Source organism: Myxocyprinus asiaticus, chromosome 34 (assembly GCF_019703515.2).
Source record: "Myxocyprinus asiaticus isolate MX2 ecotype Aquarium Trade chromosome 34, UBuf_Myxa_2, whole genome shotgun sequence".
Taxonomy (NCBI): domain Eukaryota; kingdom Metazoa; phylum Chordata; class Actinopteri; order Cypriniformes; family Catostomidae; genus Myxocyprinus; species Myxocyprinus asiaticus.
Window position 1 is genome coordinate 7,232,165 of NC_059377.1, and position 16,006 is coordinate 7,248,170.

Below are 16,006 nucleotides of genomic sequence, written 5' to 3' on the forward strand. Positions count from 1 at the left end.
ACAATATTAGGCAGGTGGTTTTAATGTTGTGGCTGATCGATGTATATACTATATACACTGATGAGCCAAAACATTATGACCACTTGCCTAATATGCAGTGCCGACCTGCCGAGGCATGGACTCTACAAGACCCCTGAAGGTGTCCTGTGGTATCTGGCACCAAGACATTAGCAGCAGATCCTTCAAGTCCTGTAAGTTGCAAGGTGGAGCTGCCGTGGATCGGACTTGTTGGTCCAGCACATCCCACAGATGCTCAATCGGATTGAGATCTGGGGAATTTGGAGGCCAGGGGCAACACATTGAACTCTTCATCATGTTCCTCAAACCATTCCCTAACAATGTGTGTAGTGTGACAGGGCGCATTATCCTGCTGAAAGAGGCCACTGTCATCAGAGAATACCATTGCCATGAAGGGGTATATCTGGTCTGCAACAATGTTTAGGTAGATGGCAAATGTCAAGTTGGCATCCACGTGAATGGCCGGACCCAGGGTGTCCTAGCAGAATATTGTCCAAAGCATCACACTCCTTCCCCTGGCTTGACGTCTTCCCACAGTGCATCCTGTTGCCATCACTTCCCCAGGTAAATGGCTCACACGTACACGGCTGTCCACGTGATTTAAAAGAAAACTGGACTCATCAGACCAGGCGACCTAACTCCACTGCTCCAAGGTCCAGTTCTGACACATCCCCATTGTAGGGGCTTTCAACGGTGGGCAGGGTTCATCGTGGGCACTCTGACAGGTCTGCGCTTACGCAGCCCCATACACAGCAGGGTGCGATGCACTGTGTTTTGTGACACATTCCTCCCATAACAGTCATTAAACTTTTCTGACTTGAGCCACAGTAGACCTTCTGTCTAGGGAGGGAGAGAGAAAACGCTCAATGACCATGAGAAATTGCACTTTTTAATGTGGAAATAATGCAAAAATTACTAATGATAAAAATAACCATATTTTACAACTCGTCTCCGTCTGAGTGCTGGATGGTATTTATTTGTAGCTCTGATTGAAATGCGCCTACGATTCCCTGTGATGACGTTTTGCAAAACCACGATATAAATAGTAGGCCTACTCTAGAATTTGTTCAGATTTACAAATTTGTTACCGGTATATTGTCTTAACCGATATATACTGTATATGAGCTGAACCACAGAACAGTGCACAACATTCTGAGTAATTAGTGGTCAGTTTGCTCACATGAGTTAACAAAATTTTGGTCTGTTTTGAAATGTTGCCTTGCAAAAGCGAACAGAAACAAGGAAAGAATGCAACATTGTTACAATTTAAAACCCCATTTTGGAACAAACCAAAGAACTACAGGTGCGAAAACTGTCTTGGGGGTGGGGTCTTTCAGAACACCTTTGAAACCACATAGGAAAGGACTAAAGACCCCTGAAAACCAGCAACAGCATTGCAACCTCCTTTTTAACCCACAACATCCTAGAATCGTTGTTTTGCATGGGCAAGCACCTCTCACATTCTCTTCAGAAAATTTAAAAATCTACCCATATACACTTTAATACTGTCAGAATATAAATAATACAGACTCAACTGCAGATGTCAGTGTAACACAGGTCTTTGGGGGAAAAAAAGGTTATTTATACATTGCCTATACTAAAGGTCTAACTCTCTGGACTGACCAGCTTTTCTTATTATGCATGTCTCTCAGTACTTAGGACATTTTACTTTTACTTAAGATGGTAAACTCCAGCTAATGTGATGGATGGGGAACCCGACACCTTCCAACCAATTTCAGACTATATTTGGGCCTGAAAAAGTAATGTTTAAATGCTTTTGCCTCTTAAAATTAAAAACAGATGCATAAACCTAAATGGTGCCATTTAATAAAACGACTGTCACCATATTATTGTGACTGAGTCAATGATCTGGGCCTCTGAGTGAACCCAGAACTCATGATAGATGTGCTGCTCACATTCTGTGGTGGAGCAGTGATGTTTAATGCCAGGAGCAGCTTGCCCTTTGCTGTCAGATGACTGATGGTTATGAAAACACTCTCAGCATTAATACATAAATGCAAGTGATATATGGTATCCTGCCCTTAGTTATTTGTCAGTGACTAATGATGTTCAAGAAAAATAGTCATTATTCAGCAAACTATGCAAGTCCAATGAGTTAATGTTGGAAGAAAACAATTACAGATTGAAAAGCATCGCCAAATGTCTAAGATTGCCAAAGTCCTTCTTTTATTATTCCTGGTCTTGTCATGTAGCAATTAGCAAATATGAACAACATGGTAAAGCTTTCAGATGAAGCAAAATACAGTGTCTGTGAAAAGTCGGTGTGGCAGGGGAATTTCCTGGCTTGGTTACACTGTGATGTGTGCCACAGGGGAGACCTTATTCAGCTTTGTCTGAGACTTCCCATCAGTGTTGCTCATGTCATGCTCCCCATAGCTGAGCAGGGTCCACAAACGAATCCTGGAAATGGTGTGGGATCTATCAGGCTGGATAATGGGTATGGATCCGGTTCAAGACTTTGATAGTCAGTTCTCCTCATGTGCATCTGTTGCTTAATCTGCCTCCAAACCTCCAGCTGAGCAGACACCATAGGCCCCGAGTGCTCACTTGTTTGATCTCCTTCCCTGCGTGCACCAAGAACATCAAACTCATCTTTCTGGAAGTTCAGGATTCATAAGGACAGACTGGGTATTTACTGCAAAACTGTATTATCCTTCCAAAAGGCCAGTCTAGCAATGACACCAAACTTGCTCAAATTCTACTTGTGCCAAAAGCATTCATTCCCCCTGGGCAAAGGTTTAAGATACTTAGGAGTCTATTTTAACAAAGAAAAAGTGAATATTGGGTTATGAAAGTCATCAAAAATTGTCATCTTGGTTTCTTCAGATTCTCTGTTCTCTTGGACCCTGTCCCAAATGGTGCACTTGATATGGACTTGCAGTCCTGTGGCCTTTGCCTGCATGCATCTGTGAAGCCCATGAAAGTGCAGGGTGTCCTGTTTGTCATTTTAGACATGGAACGGTGCTGATAAGCACCCCATTACAGGCCCTGTTCCAAATGGCACCTTAAACCCTTGCGGTTCTCCTCCGAGTCTGCAGTTTGGAGATGTAACTTTGCACAGACTGTCGGGTAGAAGTCTGCTGTAGATCGCGCATCAGCGTGGGTTTGGCCGAAGTGCGCAATGTGGCTGCATAATGGCTGCAAAGGGGGCACTTGTGAGCAACTTACTGAAACCGAAAATGACAAAGGGGACAACCTAAAGTCTTGTGAACTTCAGGGACATGCAGATGCAGCAGTCATTGCAAATCCACAAGACCGCAAGTCCACATTAGATGTGCCATCTGGGACAGGGCCAAATGCCCTTAATGCACACTTCTGTAAAGCCCGCTCTGGGGCACACTGCAGCGAACTACTGCTGGACAGTCTAATGGGGCTTTTCCACTGCACGATACAGCTCGACTCGACTCTGCTCGCTTTTTGGGGGTTTTCCACTGTGGATAGTACCTGGTACATGATACTTTTTTTAGTACCACCTCGGTCGAGGTTCCAAGCGAGCCGAGCCAATACTAAATGTGACGTCAAAACCCTGCAGATCACTGATTGGTCAGAGAGAATCGTCACTACCAGCGTCACTGGATTTGCGACACGGGACATCAACCCGCTAGTTTTAAAGTTATCAACAGCGACAGCAATATCATTTGTTCACGCGACTTTCGAATTGTACAAAGAAATGGCTGTGCGCAAAACCACGCCGTGGTCAATAAATGAGGTGCAGACGTTCCTCACGTTAGCGACGAACAAAACGACGCAAAACGAAAAAGTCTTTCAGGAAGTGTCTCAGCTGTTGGCTGCACACAACTACCACTGGACCTACCAACAGTGTAGGGAAAAGTAAAAAAAACTTAATTGACTACAGAACCATCAAGGACCACAACAGCCGGAGTGGTTCAAACAGAAGAAAGTGAGTGGTTCGACCAAATGGACGCTATCTATGGAAATAGACTGGCAAGCAATGGATGGGAGAGTGCCCTGGACTCAGCGTTGTTCGAGTCCACGATGGAGGATGGTACGTTTTGTTACGTTAACTCTATATTCTGCTTGAAAGCTTCACTTTATTTAGTTGACCAGCTATTGGAAAGCTTGCTTCTAAAACAACCAGGCCAATTTAACTGTTACACTTGTGTAAAATCACCATGCAACCACTGTTTTATGCAGCACAATGAGTTAGTTGCTAACAGCTAGCGGTCGTGTTATTGTTTATGGTCAGTAATATTTGTGTTGCGTTTAAGATGATGTCATGGCAGTAGAGGCGGCGCAACTATGATGATCAGCCTATAATCCCACCCACGTTGAGGCAGCACTAAACTGCAGTGGAAAGCAAGCTCAGAAAAGCGAGCAGAGTCGAGTCGAGTCGAACCGTAACATGCAGTGGAAAAGTACCATAAGCAGCATTATGTCCCCAAAGTGTGGACTTGGAGGTGGATCGAAAGGGCTGAGGGTGGCATTTAGGACAGGATCTTTGAGTGGCAACTGGCGTGTTCATCCAAATGCATCGGTAGGCCATATTGGTCAGCAGATCCAATTCTATACAGAAAAATAAACTTCTGCTTTTACTGTGATCAAAAAATAATTCAAACCCACTTCTTTGTGGCAGTCTTTCCATATTCCCATTCCTTGCATTCTCATTTTATCATTGTATTTCATGGCTCAGCACCTCTATATCATGAATGACTAGTGTTGACTGTGCAGGAATCCAGCACTGACCTACTTTCTCCACACATTTGGAGTGGTTTTAACCTTTTAGTGCAGCTTTGAGGCCCTTCAACTGTGGTTTGCATGTTGAAGCCCTTCATGTCTGTTCATGGTTAAAGGCACGATTCTTGCTTGATTCTCTTTTATTAGGGGAGGTATTGTGTTACCTCTCTTTGATGAAGAATATACATAAATATCTGTAGCAGGGATCCAGCATGGGTGTGACTTTATAGGACGATGGCATTACAGCATTACATCACTTCCTAATTGTACTGCTCTTGAGGTGTCAGCTGATAAGAATATACCACCTTTAAGAAAACTGGCACATTTATTTCAATAATAATATCACATTGCAAATAACCTTAAATGACAAACTACTTGTGGAAACACTGCTTTCAAACATCCATTTTTCATTTTTTGCAGATTCAAGATAACTTTAAAACTGCTAAATCAACAGATTTACTTTGTGTTTTTTGGTATCGGCTACAATTAAATCATTGTAATAGACAATGAGCACTTTTTGACATTGCACATTTTCTTCCATCTGTACCTTGGCTTGCAGTTGGTTCTCTGTTTCATCTTGGCGTTTTCTCTCGCTTTAATTGAGGTAAGAACAGAGACTCACACCCGAGCTACACACACCTCCTGCTGCAGTGTTACATAACCAAGCCACAAGTGATTGTCTGAAGTTTGGTTTGTTGTCCAGACCCTTTCATTATAACAATCATGTCTCGTTTCCCCCTTCGCTTTTCTCTGGCACACACAAATATTGGCTAACAGCATGCATTTTTTGCAGCTCTGACACATCTAATTACGGTCCCTTAGGATGGATGCGTGAGAGGAGAGATGAAAGACTGCTACTGGACTCTGTTATCCACAGGGAGCTCACACATCTTGCCTGGGTCTCGCCCACATTTCTTCTGTCTAGGATTTTCTGTTGTTCTTTTTTGGTGGATGGTTGGTTAAGACCAGAGTAAGGCCATCAGGACTCCCTAAAGGGGTAGCACTTGGGAGTATTACACCAGAACTCAAAAACTCTTTTGAACTTGATTTCAGGTACACACCCACTGACTCCCACATCACAACTGAAAAACTGGAACTAAACCACTTTATACTCATAAATGTAGCATACAAAATGTAACATAATACACAATGAATTTGGATGCGGGCAACTACAGGTAGCCAGTGGAGCAAAACTAAGAGGAGTATGACGATGCACCGCCACAGGCATAATCATACTAGCTGTAATGCCAGCTAACTGGGCATTGCAATAGTCCAGTCTTGAGATGTAAAGTATTGCACAGTGTCCTCAAGACAAGCGAGGTCTGATTTTCCTGACATTGTAAAACACTAATCTGTATGACTGGGTGGCTTTTGATATGCGGTCAGTGAAGTTAAGTTGTTTGTCAAACATTACCTCTAGGCTCCTGGCTGGTGTTAGTGTTGTTGAGCCCAGTTGTTCAGTGATGATGTGGTCGATTGATGGACTGGCCAGGATAACAGTGAGTTCAGTCTTCGCAAGACTGAGATGAAGGTGGTGATCCTTCCTCTATTCTGAGATTTGATCTGAGATTTTGGTGTTATCAGGCTGGAAGAATGGGTAGAGCTGCATATTTTCTGTAAAGCAGTGAGTCCTTTTGCCTTTTTAATCAGGCCCTGTGAAACTGTGTATATCGAGAAAAGGAGTGGGCCCAGCACTGTGCCCTGAGGCACTCCTGTGTTTAGTAATGCAAAACTCTTGTGATCTTGTGAGCATCACTGTAACAGTTCAATGGAAAAGAGGAGGCGAGAACCGGCTTGACAATATAAATAATGATTTAATAATTAACTTAAACAAAAAGACAAACACATACAGGGCAGCTGCTTGTAATTCTCTCTCTCTCTCTCTCTCGAGCTTCTGCCTCCGGTCGCCTTTATCCCTTTCGGGCTTGATCAGCCTGATTAGGGGCCAGGTGTGCAGAATCACACTTTGAATTTGTACCTCAAACATCTTTGACATTTCAGTTGTCATTACGTGTGTCAAATACATTTATAACATAATCAAGTTAGATACAATTAAACTGGAAATGCAAATAGGATGATGTAATATAAAATGTAAATATATTAGTCATATTTACACAGCAAGCTGATATGGAAAATAGTGTAATTTTATTTATTAACGCTTAACACTTAACTACACTCAAAAGGACATTTTTAAATACATGACAACATTAGTAAAACACAATAGTAGGTCAACTCCAGGTGTACTTGCATAAGCATCTTGGTTGCTTTCTGTGTAAATATTATATGAGCTGACGCCATTTCGGCTGCTCTAAAAGCAGCTCTTACATTCCAACAGACAGGATCATCATAGACGTTCTATAGTATTGTGGCCAAATCAGATATGAAAACACAGAAATACTTGAACCTTCTAAATGAGATATAGGTGGCTGTACTCCCAGTCACACCTGTGTTAATTGCTAAAGCATTAATCATGTATGCTAATGGTCTTTAGGCATCTGTTTTCTGCATTCTTTTCTTAATTACTATGCTTTAATCAGTTTGTGGTCTCCCTCTAAATACTAATGATTTTCATCATTACTTTTTCATTCTATCAATGATCTTTTATTTAAGTGCAATGTATTTAAACTAAGGCTCTTTTTGACAAAAAAAAAAAAAACCTCTGTGTTAGTCCCACCAGTTTATTTTTGGGAGTATGTAAGTGTTTATGTATGTGAGTGGGTGTGTATGTTTTGCACTGAGGATGTTTTAGAGTCTCACCCTGTAATTTATGTCTGCATTGTGGCTGAATTATTGATCGTATTTGACAGATCAAAAAAAAAATTGCTCCGTTTTTTTGGTCTTTCCCATTCATTTTTAATGGTCGGGCAGTTTTGAACACAAATACAAAAGGTGTCACTTTTTTGTTACGACCACTTTTTTTATTATTATTATTTTATGTTCAGATGGCAAATGGAGGAAACGTCATCAAGTCTTGCACTAATCAGATAAGAGAAACCATTAAATTTATTTCAGTCAAAAATAACCAAATACCATAGGAGGGTTAAGCTATTAATTTTCATTTGTCTTCAACATTTATTTATTTATTTATCTTTTGATTTTACTTGGTGAATAAAGGCATCATTCTCCGCGCCTCCCCTAACATGCTCTGGCGTCCCCCAGTTTGAAAACCGTTAGTCTAATCAAACTGAACTGGTTGACGATGCTTTCTCACACCCTGTCAACACACCATAATTACTTCAGCATTTGGAATTGTTGGGATTTGCACAATCCGGTATTGAGGTTTGTTTGGATTGCTGGGATAAATGTGCCAGTGTCTGTGAGATCTTTAGGTCTTAAAAAGCAAGACCATCATCGAAGACAGGTGGCCTGCAGACCGTGGTGTTGACTCCAATATCAAAACAAACACAGGTTCACTGCTATGGAGAGTTTCGATATTTTAGAGTCAATGTACCTTGAATATTAAGGAACGGTAACCAAACCTGAAAACACTGTGTGCTAAGTATACAACAGTTCCTGGAAAGAGGGGAGAGAGTGAATCAGGTAACACCTGCTAAACAATGGAGCAATTCTATATATGGATAATTGCAATGGGATATGTGCAAATGAAAGGGAACTGTGATGTCTATCTACTTTAAAACTAGAACAGCCGACAGCAAAAAGAGGAAGAAAAACAGAAGAAAATAGAGTTTGCTGCTCACGCAAGAGAGCAAATAAATGGGAGTTCCCATTGGGTTGTGTTTACATTCCAGCTGCTTGTGTTGTATTTTCCATGAGGTTCACCCGAGGATAATTGGGGTTGCAATGGGTTGCAGATGTTGGTTACACCTTGGTTTGTGTAAGGATCCTATAGGCCCATGGGTGCCCACTCCAATTTTGTCACTGACTTCACTAAGCTCCATGTTTCAGACAATTTAACAGATGACCTCTGACCTGTCTTTCCACTCCTCCTCTAGTGACGCCCATACTTTAGTGTAATGACATACAGTATAAGACATTATTGAGTACATTATTATATTAATATGTAACAACTCAAACCACCCAAACACAGAAAGCCATCCATTGCCTCACGATGCGGCATGGAATAGAGTGCAACATTCTGGTTCTGGAAGTAAAAATCCCATTCATCCCATTCATCCACCTGTGTTATTTCAACTTCATTGTTTTAAAATCGTGATAGTGGAATTCATGGTAAACAACTACATTATCCATGGTCTAGCAGAGAAAGTCTCACCAATCAGACAACCGCGGCCAACCAATCCCACGAAACGTGCCTCAGAGCGACCGCCCACTCCCATGACACACTGTGAATCGAGTCACAGTCGAGTCGTTGTTTCTTCACCCTTAAACTACTGACCTCTTTGTACATATCAGAATATTTTGTAATAAACATAAAATATATTGTTTCTATACTTATAATCAGAAACCTAAAATCAATAGTTTTATATATTCCCATTGTTTTTTATCATTCGCAGTGCTTCATGGTATTGTAGTTCGTACCTTCATTAAAGACAGTAAGTACAGTGTTGTACCTTTGTCTTTTTGTTCGATTTTCCAATACATTTTTGCCTCAAAACAAAGTTTGTGATGTTGTGATTTACCTCTGAGGTGACTGGTTTGGTTTATGCCTTACAACTCTTTTATGAAGGATTTTATGAAAAGTCTATGGAAGAAATGAATGGGGACAATATTTCCAGAACCCAGATGGTTGAAAAAGTGGCCGGGCACTGTTGCATTCTATAGTCTGCCCACGGTGAAATGTTTTTATACATACTATATGCAAGTACGTAAACGCAGACGCGATCACTTTGCCACTGCATTACCAATGCGTGGTCCAGTTGAACATGCTTAACGCGTGTTCTTGCATTACCGTGGCGGGACCCAACCTCAGTACTCAAGGGGCGATAGAGTTACCTTCAAACATCTGTGCCATTAAACAGTATGTTATTATTAGAGCTGTCAAAATTAACGCATTAACGCATGTGATTAATTTAAAAACTTTAACGCGTTCATTTTTCTTAATTGCAATTAATGCATTTACCGTTAATACAGCACAAACCAGTGGTTGGAAGGGTGGAATCTTTGTGATGTGTTCACCTGAAATCATTACACTGATGCACACACACTACAAATACACACAGTAGTGATTCAGTGTCTGTGGTAAACTGATGGAGAAAGGAGCTCTTAATGTTATTTGTTGTACAAAACATGCCTAGATGGAACTTGTGACATAAATCAAGTATTTTTCAGCCTATGTAAGGCACATTTTAATTACCACAGAAGCACACCAAGTCTTAAATATCACCAAAATGCAGAATGAGATGTTTTTGTCTGCAAGTGCTTTTCATGTGGAGTTCTAAGTGGTGCTTGATGCTGGCGTTGACACCCTGACGCAAATAGTGAATGTGGCTTCCTCTTGGCGGCTTCACAATTCCTGTCGCAAAGCGGATAGCCACAGTCTGCCAGCTGATTAATATTGTGGATGAGGAGGATTAGAGTTTAAGAGATTGAATGCCCATTGCAATGAATAATCAAACCTATGGGGACTAAATCTTTCAGTTATTCAACCTCCCACTTAGACTTTGGGAAACATTTAATGTTACTTAAATTAATGCTATTTTAGTGCATTTCTATCTTTGTTTGGAAGTCTTTGTTTGGAAAATGTTAATAAAGCATTATATTGTTACACATTGTTTTGTTTTCTTTCCTAAAAAGGAATTAAATGCATTTTGACTGGAAAAGAAGTATATATCGAGTCAGTTTTCAACACTTTCAAAATATGTGATTAATCGTGATTTAAAAATTGTATCAACTAACAGCACTAGTTTTATCTAACCCTAACCCTAAGGCAAGTTGCTATAAATATACTGACTTTTACTTAGCTGCTCAGCAAAATCTCTTTGAACTGTTGCTCCATCTGAACAGTAGTTGACTTAAAAGAGACAACTCGAAATAGAAGTAGACAGTTCACACTTATCTTGCTATATCGCCCCTGTGGCAACACTGAGAATGCAACACATACTTGCGTTGGTTTATGAATTGAGCTCTTGACACATTTCAGAACCCAATGACATGAGAAATCGAGCTTGCGTTGCAAGATGCATCTGTGTTCACATACGTGCATTAAGTATGTATTTGCCCTTAGTCTTTATAGATATACATGATATATCAGAAGTTCTGTAGTCTTACACATCTTGAGATTGATTGTATAAATACAGTAGATTTTTACATTTTATATTGAACATACACCACTGTTCAAATACAAATTAAAACGATTCATAATAATAATCACAATTCAAAATTATTCCACCAAGTTATATAGTAGTACAGCCTAATTATAGGTGACTATTGTAGATGAATATACTTGCCATATGAATATAGAATTCATTTGACGTGTGTATACAACAGTGTGTACAGTATATCCGCTATTTTACAACAGCATAAAACATGGTTTATCCAATCAGTTTTTAACATTGTTTAGAGGATACCACATTTTCTAAGTTGGATATTATCATCACATATTAGACTTAGTGCTGGTCTTGGTGTAAATGGTAAAAAGCACATAATACTGAGGGAACTGCATTTATAAAAGACACATGTGAAACATGCTTTAGGGATTATTCAGTGTAATGGTTGTACAGACGTCACTATCATTATTAAAGTACTACAGATGTGCTCGTTGGAAAAAAGAAATTATTTTGTTCTGAAACACAGCAACAGTCACAGTATATATAGGTGCTGGTGTGTGATGTGTCTGCATTTTTTTAGGACTATAACTGTTCAAAGATCGCTGACTCTTAATAAAGTAGTGGAACCACAAAAATGGTACTTGTCCAAAGTGCTGTCATCAGCCACTCCCTACACTCACTTTCTCTCTCTCTCTGTCTGTCATGAACATAAGCCAAAGAACTTGATTAATTGCTGGGTGGTAAAAAGTAAAGCGAGTTGATCATTTATATCCCTGAATGCATTGCTACATCAGCTGTCATGATATTACTCTCTGCCATGTGTGAGGTTCAGTTTTTGACTTGCTTTCGCCCATACCTTACAAAAAAGTACCGTATTGGCAGGGCAGCATTAAGGTGGTCCTGGGCCCCGGGGCTTATCGTTTCACTGGGCCCCTGTCAGTCGTGCACAATTGTCATTATTGTAATTGATTAAATAATTTATTCAGGACCAGCTTCTGCTCCGTCTTTTATCGTCATGTGTGAAACAGAAGCAAGTGCTCCACAAGATGCACTTTATTTTTGCAGCTAATTTTGCAATTATTTTGTAATACTTGAATCTTTAAAATACTACAAATATTAAAAGTAAATAAACGTATATATTAATATAATACTTATATCATACTTCTATATTAATATACACCGATCAGCCACAACATTAAAACCACCTGCCTAATATTGTGCAGGTCCCACTCGTGCCATCAAAACAGCTCTGACCCGTCGAGACATGGACTCCACAAGACCTCTGAAGGTGTCCTGTGGTATCTGGCACCAAGACTTTAGCAGCAGATCCTTTAAGTCCTGTAAGTTGCAAGGTGGGGCCTCTATGGATTGGACTTCCCATGGATGCTCAATCGGATTGAGTTCTGGGGAATTTGGAGGCCAAATCAACACCTTGAACTCTTTGTCATGTTCCTCAAACCATTCCTGAACAATTTTTCCAGCGTGGCAGGGCGCATGATCCTGCTGAAAGAGGCCACTGCCATCAGGGAATACCACTGCCATGAAGGGGTGTACGTGGTCTGCAACAATCTTTAGGTAGATGGTACGTGTCAAAGTAACATCCACATGAATGCCAGGATCCAGAGTTTCCCAGCAGAACATTTCCCAGAGGCCTGCCTTCTTCCCATGGTGCATCCTGCTGCCATCTCTTCCCCAGTTAAACGACGCACACGCACCTGGCCGTCCACATGATCTAAAAGAATATGTGATTCATCAGACCAGGCCACCATCTTCCATTGCTCCATGGTCCAGTTCTGACACTCACATGCCCATTGTAGGCGCTTTTGATGGTGGACAGGGGTCAGCATGGGCACTCTGACCGGTCTGCGGCTACGCAGCCCCATACGCAGCAATCTGCAGTGCACTGTGTGTTCTGACACCTTTCTATCATGGCCAGCATTAAGTTTTTCAGGAATTTGTGTACAGTAGCTCATCTATGGGATCGGACCAGACAGGCTAGCCTTTGCTCCTCATGCACATCAGTGAGCCTTGGGCGGCCATGACCTTGTAACTGGTTCACCAGTTGTCCTTCCTTGGACCACTTTTGGTAGGTACTAACCACTGCATAATGGGAACACGCCACAAGACCTGCCATTTTGGAGATGCTCTGACCCAGTCGTCTAGCCATCACAATTTGGCCCTTGTCAAAGTCGCTCAGATCCTTACGCTTTCTCATTTTTCCTGCTTCCAACACATGAAATTCAAGAACTGACTGTTTACTTGCTGCCTAATATATCCCACCCTTTGACAGGTGCCATTGTAACGAGATAATAAATGTTATTCACTTCACCTGTCAGTGGTTTTAATGTTGTTGCTGATCAGTGTATACAGTAATATATTAATACTGCACTGTAAGTGTTGGGTCTGTGCGAGCCACCTACTGACAGCTGTGTCCCCCCCACTTTTAAAATGACTGCTAAGCCTCTGGCCACAAACATTATATTGATGTTAGCAAACAACACTATATTATGTGATGTACCCTTTGCTGATTTGAGACTTCTACCATTTTGTTATTAAATCTTTTGGAAAAGAGAAAATCTGACTCCGAGCATCATTCTTAGTAAATTCTTAGTAAATTCTTTCACAATTTTTTTAAATAAAATGAAATGTATATAAATTAAATATATAAATATGTTTGTAGATCTCTATAGGTGGCATTTCTAACATTGATTTTAAGGATCATTTATACTTTTTGGAAATACCCTATATGTTTTGTGTATGATTATGGGCTCGATTTTCATGAGTGCACAAAGTGCAGCGCAACGCGCTACAAACGTGAGCAACGTCTTATCCTATTTTCGTGAGAGCGCTAATTCAAAGCACAATTTTCATGCCAGCGCAAATGGCTGTGGGTGGGAGTGTTTGCGCTACAGTGGGTATATGCGTGCAAACTGTGGGTGCATTGTATTTAAATGAAGTGGCGCAAAGCACAATTTGCTATTTTCCTCAGAATTTGGTCATTGCGTTAAGACGTTTCAGTACCACATCTTATCTCAGCACAAAGTCCAAATTCAGTTCCTACATTTGCAGTTTGGAGATTTCACCAGCAGCTGGTAATAAAGTTAATGTCCAAGTTCTAAGTACAGAACATCAAATTATGTCCCTTCAATCGCTGTTGAAGCCGTTTGTTGAAAATAAAAATTATAAGATTTATGTCATGGAGGTCATGGTTTATTTTTTCAATTATTATTATTATTAGTTGGTGAGAGTAAAATGTTTGGATTTAGTATGATTTTTTGACGACTTTTATTTTGATAACATTTTCGTTTTGTTTGAAGTGTAATTTGAATTTAGAAATATTTTTTGTTAAAAATGTTTGCGCTTCAATACATGAATTAAATTTGTTAAAATCAGTGTCGACCAGTAGAAGTAAAGTGTGTGCGATTCAATCACTGTTAATACTAGCCATGATTTGTGTGTCAGTAGATGAAAATTATGAATAATTCTTAAATTCTCTGTAATTTAATAGAGCCTTTAAAGGAGCGTGTCCCAATTAACAAGGACACAGTTACTGTAAAATAATGTAAATCCATATTTCTATTCCTCTAATTCATTGCATACAGTCCAATTACACTACCAACTTCTTATGAATGTGCTATCTTTGTTTATATCGCTGGTGCTGGACAGGGAATGGACTGTATAGGACGGAGACGGGACCAGAGAAGAACCTCCCTTGAACCAATTAGCGCCTTGCCCACCCACTTGCGCCTACACTTACCATTTGTTGCATGAAAATACCAAAACTTAATGGCCATGCCCATTGACTTTGCACTTATGACTTCAGACATTGTGTTGCACTTATCACTTGCACTCTTAAAATAGGGTTTGTGGGTAATTCATAATGAAAACATTTTTTATAAATTATTTGTATAAATTATTATTATACAAATTTCTTACAATTTTGTTCCATGATATATACCATGGTACTGAGAATTCATGTATTATGGTATTTACATGGTACTTTGCAGAATACTATTGTACATGTCCAAAAACCATACCAAGGCAGTTTTAGGTAGTTCTTTGTTAGTGTTCATTCTACTGCTGTGAATTGAAGAGAATTACATAACATATGTTGTTATAGCAAATAAATAACATTGATCAAGTCTTTTTGTAAAACACAGAACAATAGTTTGCCAATGGAATTGCACTAGGGAATGTAGCCAATGGTATGTCTGAGCCCTCTATTTAAAATAAGGTGTAGACACAATGAGGCCTTTGGCTCTGAGCTGTTATTAGATCGTCCTTCATACAAGAGTGTCAGTGAGGTCAGCAAACTTGGGCTTGTTATTTCATACTGCTATGACCCCATTCCTTCCTTCCTTCCTTTTGGACTTCCTTAACAAGCTTCCAGTTTTGCTTCTGGACTTCCTTCCATTCTTCCGGACTTCCATACATTCTTCCAGTTTTCCTTATGGACTTCCTTCCATTTTCTGGACCTCCTTACATTCTTCCAGTTTTCCTTCTGGTCTTCCTTCCATGCTTCCAGTTTTGCTTCTGGACTTCCTTCCATGCTTCCAGTTTTGCTTCTGGACTTCCTTCCATTCTTCTGGACTTCCTTACATTCTTCCAGTTTTCCTTCTGGACTTCCTTACATTCTTCTGGACTTCCTTACATTCTTCCAGTTTTCCATCTGGTCTTCCTTCCATGCTTCCAGTTTTCCTTCTGGTCTTCCTTCCAAGCTTCCTGTTTTCCTTCTGGACTTCCTTCCATTCTTCCGGACTTCCTTCCATTCTTCCAGTTTTCCTTCTGGACTTCCTTCCATTCTTCCGGACTTCCTTCCATTCTTCCAGTTTTCCTTCTGGTCTTCCTTCCATGCTTCCAGTTTTCCTTCTGGACTTCCTTCCATTCTTCCGGACTTCCTTCCATTCTTCCAGTTTTCCTTCCGGACATCCTTACATTCTTCCAGTTTTCCTTCTGGACTTCCTTCTATACTTCTGGACATCCTTCCATGCTTCCAGTTTTCCTTCTGGACTTCCTTCCATGCTTGCAGATTTCCTTCCATATTTCTGAACATCCTTCCATGCTTCCAGTTTTCCTTCTGGACTTCC